Here is a 14,555-nt window from a genome sequence, read left to right as displayed (position 1 = left end):
CCCGACTTCAAGAATATAACATCTTATTGGATTCTTAATCTATTAGAATCAGATGCATCAATCTATCCATATATGCCATGGGTTTACTACATAGAACCTAAAACTCTAAAAATATAATATTTGATAGAAAGTGTTTTTCATTATATTAAATAGGCTTCCTCCACTAATGTTCCACTCACTGTGATAGGGGAAATTCAACAACTATTCCAAATACTTTCACTTACCAATATCTCTCTCTTCCTTCCCTCCCTCACAATTTTCCCATCACAAAGAAAAAAGCAAAATAAAAGAGTAATGATAGGTAATGTTTTAACTATTTTTACAAGAACTCTGTAAGAATGCTGCAATGTGGTAATTTCAAATCTTTTTATCTCTGCTTTAAGGATGAGGACATTGAGACTTAAAAGAAGTTACACATTCTGTAGGTATCAAATCCAGGAGTCCACCTCCTCTCTTTTAACTCTTTCCATTGTTCCCTTCATGAAACCCTATCACCTTTCAGCCCAGATGCCTTCCTGTTTATCCCAAATGTTGACTAATCTGCTTACATTTTCAGATAATGAAATCAAAACTTTCAAGGAACATAAAAAAGTGTTCTAAATCTCTTATAATTAGAGAAATGCAAATCAAAACAACTCTGAAGTACCACCTCACACCTAGCAGATTAGCTAACATAACAGCAAAGGAAAGTGGTGAATGTTGGAGGGGATGTGACAATATTAGGACACTAATGCATTGCTGGTGGAATTGTGAATTGATCCAACCATTCTGGATGGCAATTTGGAACTATGCCCAAAGGGCTTTAAAAGACTACTTGCCTTTTGATCCAGTCATAGTACTGCTTGGTTTATACCCCAAAGAGATAATAAGGAAAAAGACTTGTACAAAAATATTTATAGCTGTGCTCTTTGTGGTGGAAGAAAATTGGAAAATGAGGGAATGTCCTTCACTTGGGGGATAGATGGACCAATTGTGGTATCTGTTGGTGATGGAATACTATTGTGCTAAAAGGAATAATGAACTGGAGGAATTCCGTGTGAACCGGAATGATCTCCAGTAATTGATGCAGAATGAAAGGATCAGAGCCAGGAGAACATTGTACACAGAGACTGAAACACTGTGGTATAATCAAATATAATGGACTTCTCTACTAGCAGCAATGTAAGGATCCAGAGCAAGGCTAAGGGACTTATGAGAAAGAAAACTAGTCACATTCAGAAGAAGAACTGTGGGAGTAGAAACACAGAAGAAAAACAATTGCTTAAACGCATGGGCTGATGGGGAAATTATTGGGGATGTAGATACTAAATGATAACTCTGGTCTAACTATCAATAAAATGGAATTAGGGCTTAATCAATGACACATGTAAAACCCAGTGGAATTGTGCATCGGCTAAGGGGTGTGGTGGGGGATTTGGGGAAAGGAAAATAACATGAAACATGTAACTATGAGAAAATATTCAAAATAAAAATAATTTTTTTTAAATCTCATTTTATAAGTATTTAGGAAATAGTGTATTTGGATCATAGGTTCATGACTCACCTAGATAAACTGAATTGTAGCTCTCCTAAGTCTTCTTTTCTCTGTCATTCTGTAATAGCTCAAGGATACTTCTGTGGTTAGTGCAGAAATAATATGGTAGGCAGAAAGAGACTTGAACACTATAACTGGCAACTGCATATTGCCTTCAGGTGGATGAATTGGAACAGAGGGTACAAATCATCTATTGCATGAAAATCTGGAAAGGACGTGTCTCCCAGGAGCTTCTGGGGGTCCCCAGTTGCCCTTTTTGGAGTTCCTCAGACCTGAAAGAACAACTGTGTGGGTCACTTTCACCTAGAAGTATTGAGCATTTCTTTACAGATTAAGGGAGCCTGAATGAATATTTTTGTATTTCTGTATTTAGATTGTGTGGCGTAGACTATTTCATTTAGGGGAAGGGTATAAACATCTATTTAGTATCTACTATGTATCTGGCACTGTGCTAAGTGCTTTACAAATATCTAATTTGATCCTCCCATCAACTATATGATGTAGATACTATTATAACCCCCATTTTATTTGAGGAAACTGAGGCAAATGGAAATCCAGTGAATTGCCAAGGCTCAGCATCTGATGCTGGATTTGAGCTCAGGTCTTTGAGACCCCAGGTCCTGTACTCCATCCACCGTGCCATCTAGCTGCCTCCATTCGTACCAGGTTTGTACTGTCTGAGGGGATCTCAGCCCTCTCTTCATTTTCAATTGACTGATCTTTACTATTTCTTATTCCCTCAGGATATGCTCTTTGCCATGATATTCATGATTATAGAGATTGGCTTAGTTTTGATTCTTACATCTCATTAATACCATCCATTTCCTCTGCCCTTCTGATTGGAGAATTGAGGATGGAGCAAAACTCCTCCCAAAGCCTCCCTTTATAGAAAGCCCAGTATCCCCTCCATCTCTTCAATCGCCACTAGTGGCTCTGCTTAGTTTCGACTCCACCATCCTCATGCTTGGTAACCTCTGGCACATTTATCAGCATTCAATTGCAACTTCCTTGCGGGCAGAGCCTGGCTTTCTTTTTCTCAGGCAGCAGTAGGTACATCAGCTTGGACAGCAGTGCATCCCTATCATAGATAACAAGCACATTAGAGCCTTTTGACATTGATAAAGCCTCCTGCATTCAGTTACCTGAACAGTTTTCTGTTTCACCTCCAATTTTCCCTCTAGCCCAGAAATGAAAACCAAGAACAAGAGGATATGAGAGATGCCAGGGTAGCACCTATTATCTTGATGAAACTATGGAACAAGGGAATGGGAATTGCTTTGGGATGGATGTTTTCTGCTCCAGCTGGTTTTGGGGGGAAGGAGAAGGGCAGCTCTTGGGATCTCACTGCCACTGGCAGTGATGAGCTACCTGCTTATTTCACTGAGGACCAACTGTCAAAATGATGGGCAATAATTGACTCAAACACTATGCAGTTGGTTCCAGCTGATTGTGGCTAGATAGATTATAGGAAACCAAGGTATGGCCTCTCTGATGGGAGAATATCTAGAAAAGAGGGGCCTCGGGGAGCAACTGCAGACTGCTTCCACCTGGGGTAGCTTAGCCTTTTAAAATAATGAAAAGCTCTGGGGGGAGATCTGATCCTCATTTCTTTTTGTACCTCAGTAAAAGCAATTGCCTGATTCTGATTCTGTGACATTCAAGTGCTCCAATTGTGCCAGATCAAATCTACCTCAGACTAGGACAACTAATTTCTAGCCTACTGATTTTGCAAACTTTCACTGTTAGCCCACAAGTGCCTGGAAATAAGTACTGTAGCATCATTTCTTTCAGGCACTGAAAAATGTCTTTAGAAGTAATGTCTGTTTGAAGTCACCAGATGCAGATTCCAAACAATTGCCAGATATGCGATCATTTAAATGTTAGTGGTTTATTCATGTCCTAGAATTTCTATCATTAGATTGGTTCCCAAAGAATGTGTCACAGTATTCCCAAGTTAGTGTTTCTTTGTTTTGGCAGGCTTGACAAAGCTTGACTCCACACTGGCATTTGAGGGTTTCTCAAAACTGTTTTTCTCTTTTCTTCTCTAACATCCTTCATTTATATAGCACCTTGGAAATATTTTTGGCGTCTCATTGAATTGAATCTTTACCTCATTCCTATGAGGTAGATCTCATTTTTATTATTAAGGAAATTTGTGCTCTAGAATTTAAAGTGGATCTAGATCACATAAGCAGTAATTAGCTAGAACTCAAATCCAGTCTTCTGATTTTCATTACTTTTTACATTATGCCACACTTTGTTCACCAAACGATAGATAGTAATAAGAACAGACATTTTTAAAGTTTATAAAGTTCTTTATGTATGTAACCTGGGCCTCAAAACTCTATTGCATTGAAGAATCAGTTTCAGTCAATGAAGAGAGATTTATGCATATGGGCTTTGAGTCTAGGTTTACACATCTAAGATAGCACAATAATCTAGTGACATATATAGTAGAGATATTATTACCCCAGTTTTATGGCTGGAGAAACTAAGGAGCACAGAGGTCACATGAATTGCTCATGGATGGATCTATGACTTTGGATTTGAATCTATGTCTCTTCTGATTTCAAGCCTAGCATTCATCCCTTTATACCACATTTCTCAAAAAAAGTTCCCTTAAAAAGTCAAAGATTCATATTCTAGATTAGATCTAGCCCTTTAATGTTAGCCATACACCTTTCTCACAACTACCTAGTGCAAATATGATTATTTATCTTGTTTTTACAGATAGGGAAATGGAAGCTGAGAGAAATTGAACAATCTAAGATCATTAAGCTACTAAATCATAAAGCCAGGTGTTAATTCCCTACATCCTAATCTGTTAAGAATTTGTATGGTTATGATATGGAATTGGAGGTATGCTAGAGCCAGGTCCAAATGACTGCACTGAACAAACTACCCAATTTTCAACATAATCATTTATACATTGAACATCAGAAAATGCTACAAATCAGAAATCAATTTATTGTTCTGTTGGATTCTAAACTTATTAAGGCATTAATAATGCACAGTAAGTGTAATTGTTTGTCCCAAGAACTTTAAAATTTTTTTTCAGAAAGTCAGTTCTTAAATGTTTGTGAGCAGTCCTTGGGCATAGTCAATGCAATGATGAGCATCAGCAGTACTCATCAACACCTTAAACAGAAATGGCAACCCTGTTGGGGTTCTGCCTATTTAGCCATCTACATAGGTAGCAAGTGACATCAATTACCTTGGTCATAGAAGTACCATGGTACAATGGAAATAATGCTGCATTTGGAGGCAGAGGATCCGGATTTGAATCCCAGCTTGGTCCCAACCTCTAGACCTCAATTTCCTCCACTATAAAATGAGGGAATTGGTTTTTGATGACTTCTAAAGTGCTCTTTTATTTTGTAGGAATGGTTTTATGACAATTTGAACTTTTTGGTACAAGAAATTTCAGGAAAGAGTAGTCCCTATCAGATCATGGATGGCTTTCTATCTACAAATAGGGCAGTACCTCGTTGAGTCAGAATTCTGGTCCTCAGTAAGAAATGTGGTATGAGGAGGAGGAGGACCCGATTTTCAGTTCTTTAATTGAATACATTTCTTCTTTGTCCTAAAGGAGCTTGGAATGAAAGTGGCAAATATTATTTCTCTATTGGGAGAAGAGTTGAGAAGCAATCCTATATCTTAGCAAGAAGAAACACAGAAAGTAACATAAAGCATTACTTAAGCAAGAGGAGTAGTTGGGGGCTTCTTTTTTAAGATTTTATCATCTCTACTTCGGCTTCCAGGTGTTCTACCTGCCAGTGCCTACATTATTCTCAATACTTGCCCTCAATAGATTTGCGCTGCAAGCAATTTAATTAATCCAATACTCCCCTCTAGGTATTATTATTATGTTCATTAATTGGCTTGCCCAGCATCACCCAGCTAGGAAGTGACTAAATGTGATTTGAACTCAGGTCTTTCTCACTCCAGACTCAGCCATATGCAGTAGGATTTTGGTTAGACAGTAGCAGAAGAAAAAAGAGTAGGATGAAGGGTTGATTATTTCTAAAGTGCAGAAAAGATTTTCCTTGGTTCTTCTAGTTATTTACTCTCCTACCTAAGCTTTAGGAGAAAGCATATCCTTTCAGAGCAATTCTTGGGAATTAAATGCAAATAAAGCATGTGCCTGCCTGCCCAGGGGGCTGCTACTTGGTAATTAGTATGGCAGATGGGAATGCTCCTGGAAAACAGATTCCAGAGCCCCAGGAAATTATTTTCACAGCCTTGAGGGAAAAAAGGAAGAAAACCGAAGAGACTTTAGGCATGTTTACCTGTAATTCAGCATGGTATCATTCCTAGTCCCTATTGAGGTTTAGGCTTGTAAGGTGGTCAGGTGCCAAGTGTAACTGGTGGCAGAGCATGGGGGGTGCCAAGTGATGAACCCTACTCTAACTGAGTTGACATCTGTTGTAACTGTTGGTAGGAATGACTGTTCTGCAGAGTTCCCTTTCAAGTCCTTGGGCATTCAGAGGTCTTTAAGGCATACTCCAGAGCAAGGGACCTCAGTGATGGCTTGCTGCTTCATCTGCTTCTGCTGAGGCAGCTCTCCAGATGCTTGCAGACAGATACACTGAGATGAAATATAGTTCACCAAATGGGGCCTTTCCAGCTTGTCTTTCCCAAAAGCAGCTGTCCTATTTCCTCTAATATTGATAATAAGAAGTTTGAAAGTGTGGTCTAAGCCCCAAAGGTTTATTAGTAGGGAGGACTGCCCACACTGACCCAGTGCTTCACAGGGGTGTGTGGATTCCACATAATTATGCATCTGGTGTACTGTTTGGAAGAACTTTGTCCACAGCTATTCTAGGTCATTGCTCCAAGCGTTACAGAGAAAAATCAGTTAGTTTGGCTGTGGAGAACACTTTCTTGAAAATGCAACCAAGTTGTCTCTTCTTTCTCTCAACTTGATTATAGTGTTTTAACTTTCAAGGGAGGCAGAAGTCAGCAGACTTAGCCCCTTTCTAGCCCTGGGATCTTGAAAACAACCATTTAAGTAGACTGAAACTCAATTTTTTTAATCTATAAAATGGAAGAAATGATGCCTTCATTCCTCTTCCACAAGATAGCTTTAAAGAATCAAAGTAGTTCCTTAACCAGGCTCTTTGAGCCTTGTTTTCTTCACATGTAAACTGAAGATAATTATGCTTGTACTACTTACCCCTCCAAAAGTTCAGCATATCAAAACCTTGACTGTTTCCTTAACCCACTGAAAATCAGAACTTCCCAAATACACTCAGACTCCTCAGTAAGAAAGTATTAGAAGCCTGTGCAACTATTTCCCACTGCTTTGTGGGATTCATAACACTTCTCATATATTATTTCATGCAGGACTCACAACAATCCTCACAATATTATTGACATAACCATTTTATCAATTGGCAAAAGAGTTACATAGTAGTTGTCACTTATTCATAGTCACACAGCCAGCAGGTAATCAAGGTAATATTTAAATAGTTTCTTTTTTAATAAAATCTTATTTTATTGATATTATTTATTTTATATCACTTCAATTTATGAATATGACCCCTTTTGCTATCCATTAAGACATACTTTGGTATACTTTCATCATAGTTTTTTTAGGTCTCTTTCAGTTGATGAGTATCTGTTTCCAGTTTATGTGTTATTTTTGTTGTGTTTCCTTATTGATGGAGTTTGTGATTCCGCTTTATTTTTGGTATTATCAAGTCTTTCTTTTCTGAATAAATATCTTATTTGAGAATAAAAACAGATAATTTCTTACCTTTTCTTTGATGTTATATTTTCATCCTGATTATGAAATTAGCTACAAGTATTCTCCAAGGTTTTTTTTTTCCAGGGCCCTGTTTTTGCTTTTTTATATTATCCCATTTAGAGACCTTATCGGCTCCCATTGGTTAGATTGTCAGCTACATTTAGATGATATCCAAATTTATATATCTAGCCCTAGTCTCTCTCCTGAGCTTCTGTCATGAAAGAAATTTAAAACATGTTCTGAAACTCAAAACATTCATAACAAAACTTGTCTTTAAACTTGTGGTATCCCATCTTCTAAATTCTCTTATTATGTCAAGGATACCATAATTTTCCCAGTTAATAACTTAGGGGTTTTAATTCAAGAGGTGATAAGTGGATTCTTTCAATTTTTATTTTTCCCTCTTGTTCAAGAACATCAGAGCAGTTTTCCCTGATAATATAGTTTCCAGGATCTATTACTTTTTTTTATTAGCCTTTCAGGCAATCCAAGGGTTTTTAGATTATCTCTTATACATCTATTTTCCTGATCAGTTGTTTTTCCAAGGAGAGATTTAAAATTGTCTTTTATTTTCATTCTTTTGAATTTGTTTTATTGTTTCCTGGTGTCACATGGAGTCAATAACTTCTATTTCTCCAATTCTAATTTTTATTGAGCTATTTTCTTCTTTGAGGCTTTGTACTTTCTTTCCTCAGGAGTTAGTTTCCTGTTTGAAGTATTATATTTCCTTTTTAAGGAAGCTATTTTCTTTAGTAAGTTTTTGTTTACAGTGACTTAGCTGACTTTCTATCATTGTCTATTCTGATTTTTCTTCTATGTCTCTTACTATTTAAAAAAAATTTGGGGGATCTCTTCTAAAGTTCATTTTGGACTTGACGTCATTTCACTTTTTCCTTTGGTCTTTGCACATTTTCATTTTTCTATTGCTGTCCTCAGTCTCAGGTTGAATTTTTGCCATTTTTGTTGCTGAAATATTTTTCAACTGACAGCCTTTTTTCTCTGTCTACCTTATATGGGGGTTATTATTTCTCTCTTGATTTTGCCTATATAATGAAGTTTAGCTCCATTTCTGGGATGTAGGAAATACTGTCCTTGCTTGTACCTTGGTCTATTCAAGTGCCTAGGGTACGTTCAGCTGTCTCAGTCCCAGATTAAGCACTGATGATGACTTGATTGCCCTGTTGTGAGTAAGTTTTTAGCTGTTCAGTTCACATGCTGTTCATTTGGAGCCAATTTGAGTTCTGCCCATTCCTATGGAGACTGGACCTTGTTGAACTGAGTTCCTCCTACTGCTGCTCTTGCTGGGCTGTACCCATCCTCTGAGAGGCTGTATTCCTTCCACTGCTCTCTATTTTATATTTCTTTCATTTTTGTTCTTCCCCTGCTGAGGCTGGATGGAGTTGGCTGGACCCTGCCACTTAGGCTATATCATGTCTGAATTGTTTCAGGACTCTTTCCTCTTACTTCAGAAATATGGATCCTCCTTATTGTCTCTCCACACTGTTCTGGGCCAGAGCACTGATTCATCCCTCCTTCTATTGGTTCTGATACTCCAGGATTCATTTTGAGGAATTTGGGGATTTTTGTGATCATTTTCAGGGAGATTGGTAAGCAACCAGTGTTTCTCCAGTATCTTGGAAACTAGAAGCCAAATTTCCACAGTATCTTTCATATGTATTCTATTCTACCTATTTGTTTGGTCACCACCTTACTTCAGGCCTTCCCTCATGACATCCCAAATATACTATAGCAATAGCCTTCAAATTAATCTCTCTATCTCAAATTTCTTCCTTCACCAATTCTTCTACTCAACTGCTAAAGTATTTTTTCTAAAATGCAGCAGGTTTAGCCCTGATATCTTTCACCTATTCATTGTCTAGTCCTTTCTCAGTTGCAAAATCTCTAAATCAGAATGATTTCAGAACACTGATTTTCAAGGAACTATGGGGAACATGTAGGTCAGTTGCTAGTGACAGCTCAAAGTCAAGGGTATCTGATAAAAATTAAAGAAGAGCAAAGGATATTAATTGTCAAAACATAAGCCATTTCCTTAATCTTGTCTCTTTACTCAATGATTGATCTAACATGTCTGAAGCTATCTGATATATCTAGCTTATATGGTTATGGATCTGCTGCCTCCTGCCAACTTCTGGGTACCTACACCAAAGGAGTAAAGTTCAAACTATGCTTCTGTGGCCAATCTAGACAACTCACAATCTGTTATCACCTTACTTTTCCAATCTGATTTCACATAGCACTGTGCTATACACTTTCTACTATATCGAGTGTGAACTTATTATCAATCATATATGCAACCCATACTTTTCCCATTTACGTAGCTTAGCTAATCCTATGCCTGGATTTCCTTTTCTGCCTCTTCTCTCCTGAATTCCTCTTTATCCTTAAAATCCATTTTCTATAACATGTCCTCCAGCCCTCCTCTTTTGCTCATAATCAATAATTTCTCTCAGATTGACATAATACATTGTTCACTATTCAGTATTCTTCATGTACTGTTTAATATTATGGCTATCAATATTTGTGTCTACTTGTGTCTTAATCCCTTGATGGACTCTGTATTACATGAAAGTTGGTCTTATGTAAAATTTGAATTTTCTCCATTCGTTTTCATAGACAAAGTACTTATTAAATACTTGTTTTGCTGTGAAATGAGGTATATATATAATACATTAATACATATATATACATATGCAAATATATTTATTACAGATTTGTATAAATGTATTTGCTGTCGGAGATTGTTTCTCTGCATCAAATTGTCTAAAACAGTGGTGTTAAACTTAAATGGAAATGGGCCTCTAAATATATTTGGTCTCTGTAAGCCATTTATTGACTTAGAATATCACATATTTATATTATCTATATTCTTTTGTATTTTTATTTATTTTTATAAATGTTTCCCAATAACTTTTTCAGCTAGATTAGGCAGTATTCAGGAATGTTGCCAGCCCTCATGACCACTTGACACCTGTGGTATAAATAATACTTTCCAAAAGAATGAATGGATTATTATTTATTCAGTGTTCACCATGTGGCCAACATGGTTTTTCATGTTTTTGTAATCTAGATCTTATTAATCTAGGGTGTGTGTGTGTGTGTGTGTGTGTGTGTGTGTGTGGGCAATGAAGGAAAGAGAAGGAGAATGTGGAAAGAAGAAGAAGGAAGGGAAGAATATAAGATTAGAAAGAGGGAGGACAAGGAGGAGACAAAGGGAGAAAGAAGGGGATGGAGAGAGAGAAAAGAAAGAGGAAGAAGGAAGAAGGAAAGTGAAACACAGGAATGATTGGGAAAGAGTAAGTAAGGGCTGGAAAGGCAGGAGAGAGAAAAAGAGTAGGAGAAAAGAATGGTAAAAGAGAAAGGGAGGAACAAATTGGGGGAGAAAGGAGAATGAGGGGATAAAGAGAGGACAGAGAAGGGAAGCAGGAGGTAAAAGAAATAAGAGCCACTTAAAAACTTTAGGTAGAAGATAATCAAAGCTATCTGAAGCTAAGAATAATATACATGAGTAATACCCCCCCCAAATATGCCTTCTCGTTAATATTTATTTTCAGGTGACAAATCAACTCAGAAAACTCAACCAAAACAGTATTTATGGGGGGTAAAATAAATGTGGCCATAGTGGGAAACATTAATAAATAGAGAACCTTGCAAAATAAAGAACTACATTTTTGATCGTATTTATAATTTTGGAGACACTTGACTGCCATGTTGTTCTCTCTCCATCTCTCTGTGGATTGATGGGTCTCAGCTTTGCTTTCTCTTCTTCTCATGTTAATTTCAGATGTTTCGTCACTGGGTAGCTATAGATGATATTGATAATATCCAGAAATGTTACGACCTACACCAAAAATTTTAATATAAAATGAAAAGGAAATGTAGTTATGAAAAATCTATGAACTCAGGCTGTCTCTAATTTTATTTAATAACACTGTCTGTAGTAAGACTTTGTTTTATCCTGCTCTTTGATGTTCAATATCTTTTAGCTTAGATTTTTTTCTTCATGCTTAAATCAATATATCATCAACCACATAACTTTATTAACCATCCATTCTGTGATCTGTGAAAAAAAAACATAGAAGAGGCTTTATTTAAACAAAGCAACCTGATTTTAAATTCTCTATCCTTTCCTCTCTAGCTAGAATAGTTCTATGCATTTGGTCTCAGACCATAAAGGCACATAATATTTGAGCTGCAAAGGACCTAAGGGATAATCTGAGCTAACTGCCTGACTTATTTATGAGAAAATAAAATGAATCCCAGAGTAGCAAAGTGAATAACCCAATGTAATATACTATATTTCCTAAGTGGTATACCCAGTGCTCAAATACAACTTTCCAATCTCTCAATCCAATATTGTTTCTTTTAATTTTTTCCCTTTTTTGTGAGATATACTATCATCCTCTCTCTTCTATAACTTTCCCATACCCCAAATAAAATGTATCCCTTGTAACATATAAATAGAGTCAAGGAAAACAAACCCATACTTTGGCCAAATTTGAAAATGTGTGCCTCTGCACTTCTGGCTTGTCTTTAGCTTATCTCTCTGCTAGGAAGAGATCAGCATGATTCGTCATCAGTCTTCTAGAGTTCTTAATGGTTTTTAAATTGGTCCTAGTTTTTATGTCTTTCTCGGTTGTTTTTATCATATAATAATCCCTGTGTACAATTTCTTTCTAGTTTATATATTGAATATATAATTGACATAAATCTGTAATTGAGTCAAGAAGACATCTTCACTTAATAAAGGAATTAGGGAATAGAGAATATTTTTGACACTTTCAAATTCTTAGTTATATTAATTAAGATTAATGAGGGAGATGTGCCATTTTAATGGAATTTATTTTTCTATATTTTGATAATGGGTTTTATTAATTTTTTCAACAAATAATCTATAACAATGTACAAGTTAATGAATTTATCTGTTAATGTTAGAATCTGCTATTTTGTCAAATATTTTAATTTTGTCATTTAAAAAATGAATCTCTAGGATTCCATGTGACTTGTTATATAATTTCCAAAATAGCAATGATTTTATTTTTTCTATTATTTTTTCACTAATTTTTTTCTGCCTTACTGTTATAGCTAGTATTTCTGGACCTATTTTAAGTAATTAACAACAGAGACAATAGACATTTTAGCTTTATCTATGATCTTATTGGAAACATCTTTCTCTAGCACCTTTCTATTCCTTATGATGTAGCCCCTTGAATTTTAATAAATAATATTTACTACATTGAGTAAAGGTATATTTTCCCCAAAAAACTTTGTAATGTTTTTATTTTGTGTGTAAATTTGTATATATTGAATTAAGATGTGATTTTTATTAAATTTGTTATTAATATGATAAATTATGTTTATAATTTTCCTTATATTTAACAACCCTTATTTCATGCTATATCAGCCTCATCATAGGATATAATCTTTTATAATATTTGTATAGATTCATGAATATTTTAATAATTTTTAGAGTTTTTCTATTTTTTACCAATGTGTTAAATTTTGGGGATACAAATAAAAACAAATGAAAAGACAGTTCCTGCCTCCAGGGTTCTTACATTCTAAGGAGGAAAGACAACACATAAAATAGAACTGAAAAAAGAGGGTAATGGTAAATCCTCCTCACGTGAGGATCTCCACCCTCTAACTTTATCCTTGGTTTCTTCTCAGTCTCTTGGTGTTGTATTATAAATTCTAGCCTTGACAAATCTTTTTTTCTCCTTCTTTCCTCACATTTGCCACACAGAAGTTGGCTTCCCCCCTGTGCTGTAGCCCCAATAGTCTCCAGTAAGATGTTTAAGATTTTATTAAAGCCCCACTCTCTACCATTTTTAGGGGGAACATTGGCACCGAGTTGGTCTCAGAGTGCAGAATTAGGAAGAATTGGTGAAGTGATAAAAAGAAACACTTCCTAAAAATTTTAGCTATAGTAGTTGAATGGGGTAATACATGAGATTCTGAGTCACTTCTCAGTGGAAGGCTTTTTGTGAAACCAAATAAATGGCGACTTGTGAGATAGGTTGTCACAATAAATATCATTTTGGTGGTATAATTTATGTTTTTCCAACTCACATCACTGTGATGCTGTAATTATGACCACTACCTCATTTTGCAATTTAGAAAATAGAGATTCAGGAATATCAATTTTTTCCATCACATGGAAAAATAGTCTTGGTTACATGTATTCTAATTTATAATCCAGTGTTCTACAATTTTACACTGTTTTCCACACTTAATTTGGGAGATCTGCCATTAACAGTATTTCCACATTACCTTGTTGTATCCTTAAGAAGTTTAGTAGTGAATTCTTTCTGGATTTTACTGAGACATTTTCTCATACAATAGGCTTTTAATACAATAAATACCTAGTAGTGGCCTAATCCTTTACTTCATGGTATGCTTCACATATATAATATAAGGTTGTGTTGTTTTTTTTTCTCTTTAAAAAGAAAGGATATTCTTTTTAACGGAGAGGACAACAAATTCACAGTTGAATTCCTTTTTTTTTCACAACATTTAGCCTTCCTGCATGAGGTGAATGTGTTGTTATACCTGATTATTTGTCCCAAGATGTTTTTTTCTCATCGTGCTTTGACTATAATAGTCTGAATATCATGAAATATATGAAGAGAGAATGCACACAGGCTGTGGTTATATTTATTTTATTGCTTACATGGCCTTCCCTGGCTCTTAAAGGATTGATTCAACACCAAGTAATTTTAGATTCAGAGGTTGTAGAGAGACCTGGATTCTTATTCCAGATGGATTATTAAGTAAATGTGTGATCTGGAGTAAATTTAAAGTTTTCCTTTAGCTTCTTGATCTAGAAAATGGGAATAACAAAAGATTCCTATAAGGGTTACTGTCAGTAAGGGATGAGTTTAAATAGTATATGTGATGGCCTGACATTTTTTTTTAAACCCTTAACTTTGGTGTATTGTCTCATAGGTGGAAGAGTGGTAAGGGTGGGCAATGGGGATAAAGTGACTTGCCCAGGGTCACACAGCTGGGAAGTGGCTGAGGCCGGGTTTTGAACCTAGGACCTCCTGTCTCTAGGCCTGACTCTCAGTCCACTGAGCTACCCAGCTGCCCCCTATGGCCTGACATTTTTATTTTTAATTGTTATTGATGTCTTCTGTTTTTACATTGATTATATTTTAAATATGTCCTCTCCCCCTTCTTCAGAGAATCATCAATTATAATAAAATATAATAGAAGAAAAAAGTCAAGCAAAACAAACCAATGAATTAGAAG

The sequence above is a fragment of the Gracilinanus agilis genome, chromosome 6 (genome assembly GCF_016433145.1).
Source record: "Gracilinanus agilis isolate LMUSP501 chromosome 6, AgileGrace, whole genome shotgun sequence".
Taxonomy (NCBI): domain Eukaryota; kingdom Metazoa; phylum Chordata; class Mammalia; order Didelphimorphia; family Didelphidae; genus Gracilinanus; species Gracilinanus agilis.
The sequence above is the reverse complement of the archived record's forward strand: the minus strand, read 5'-3'. Positions refer to the sequence as shown.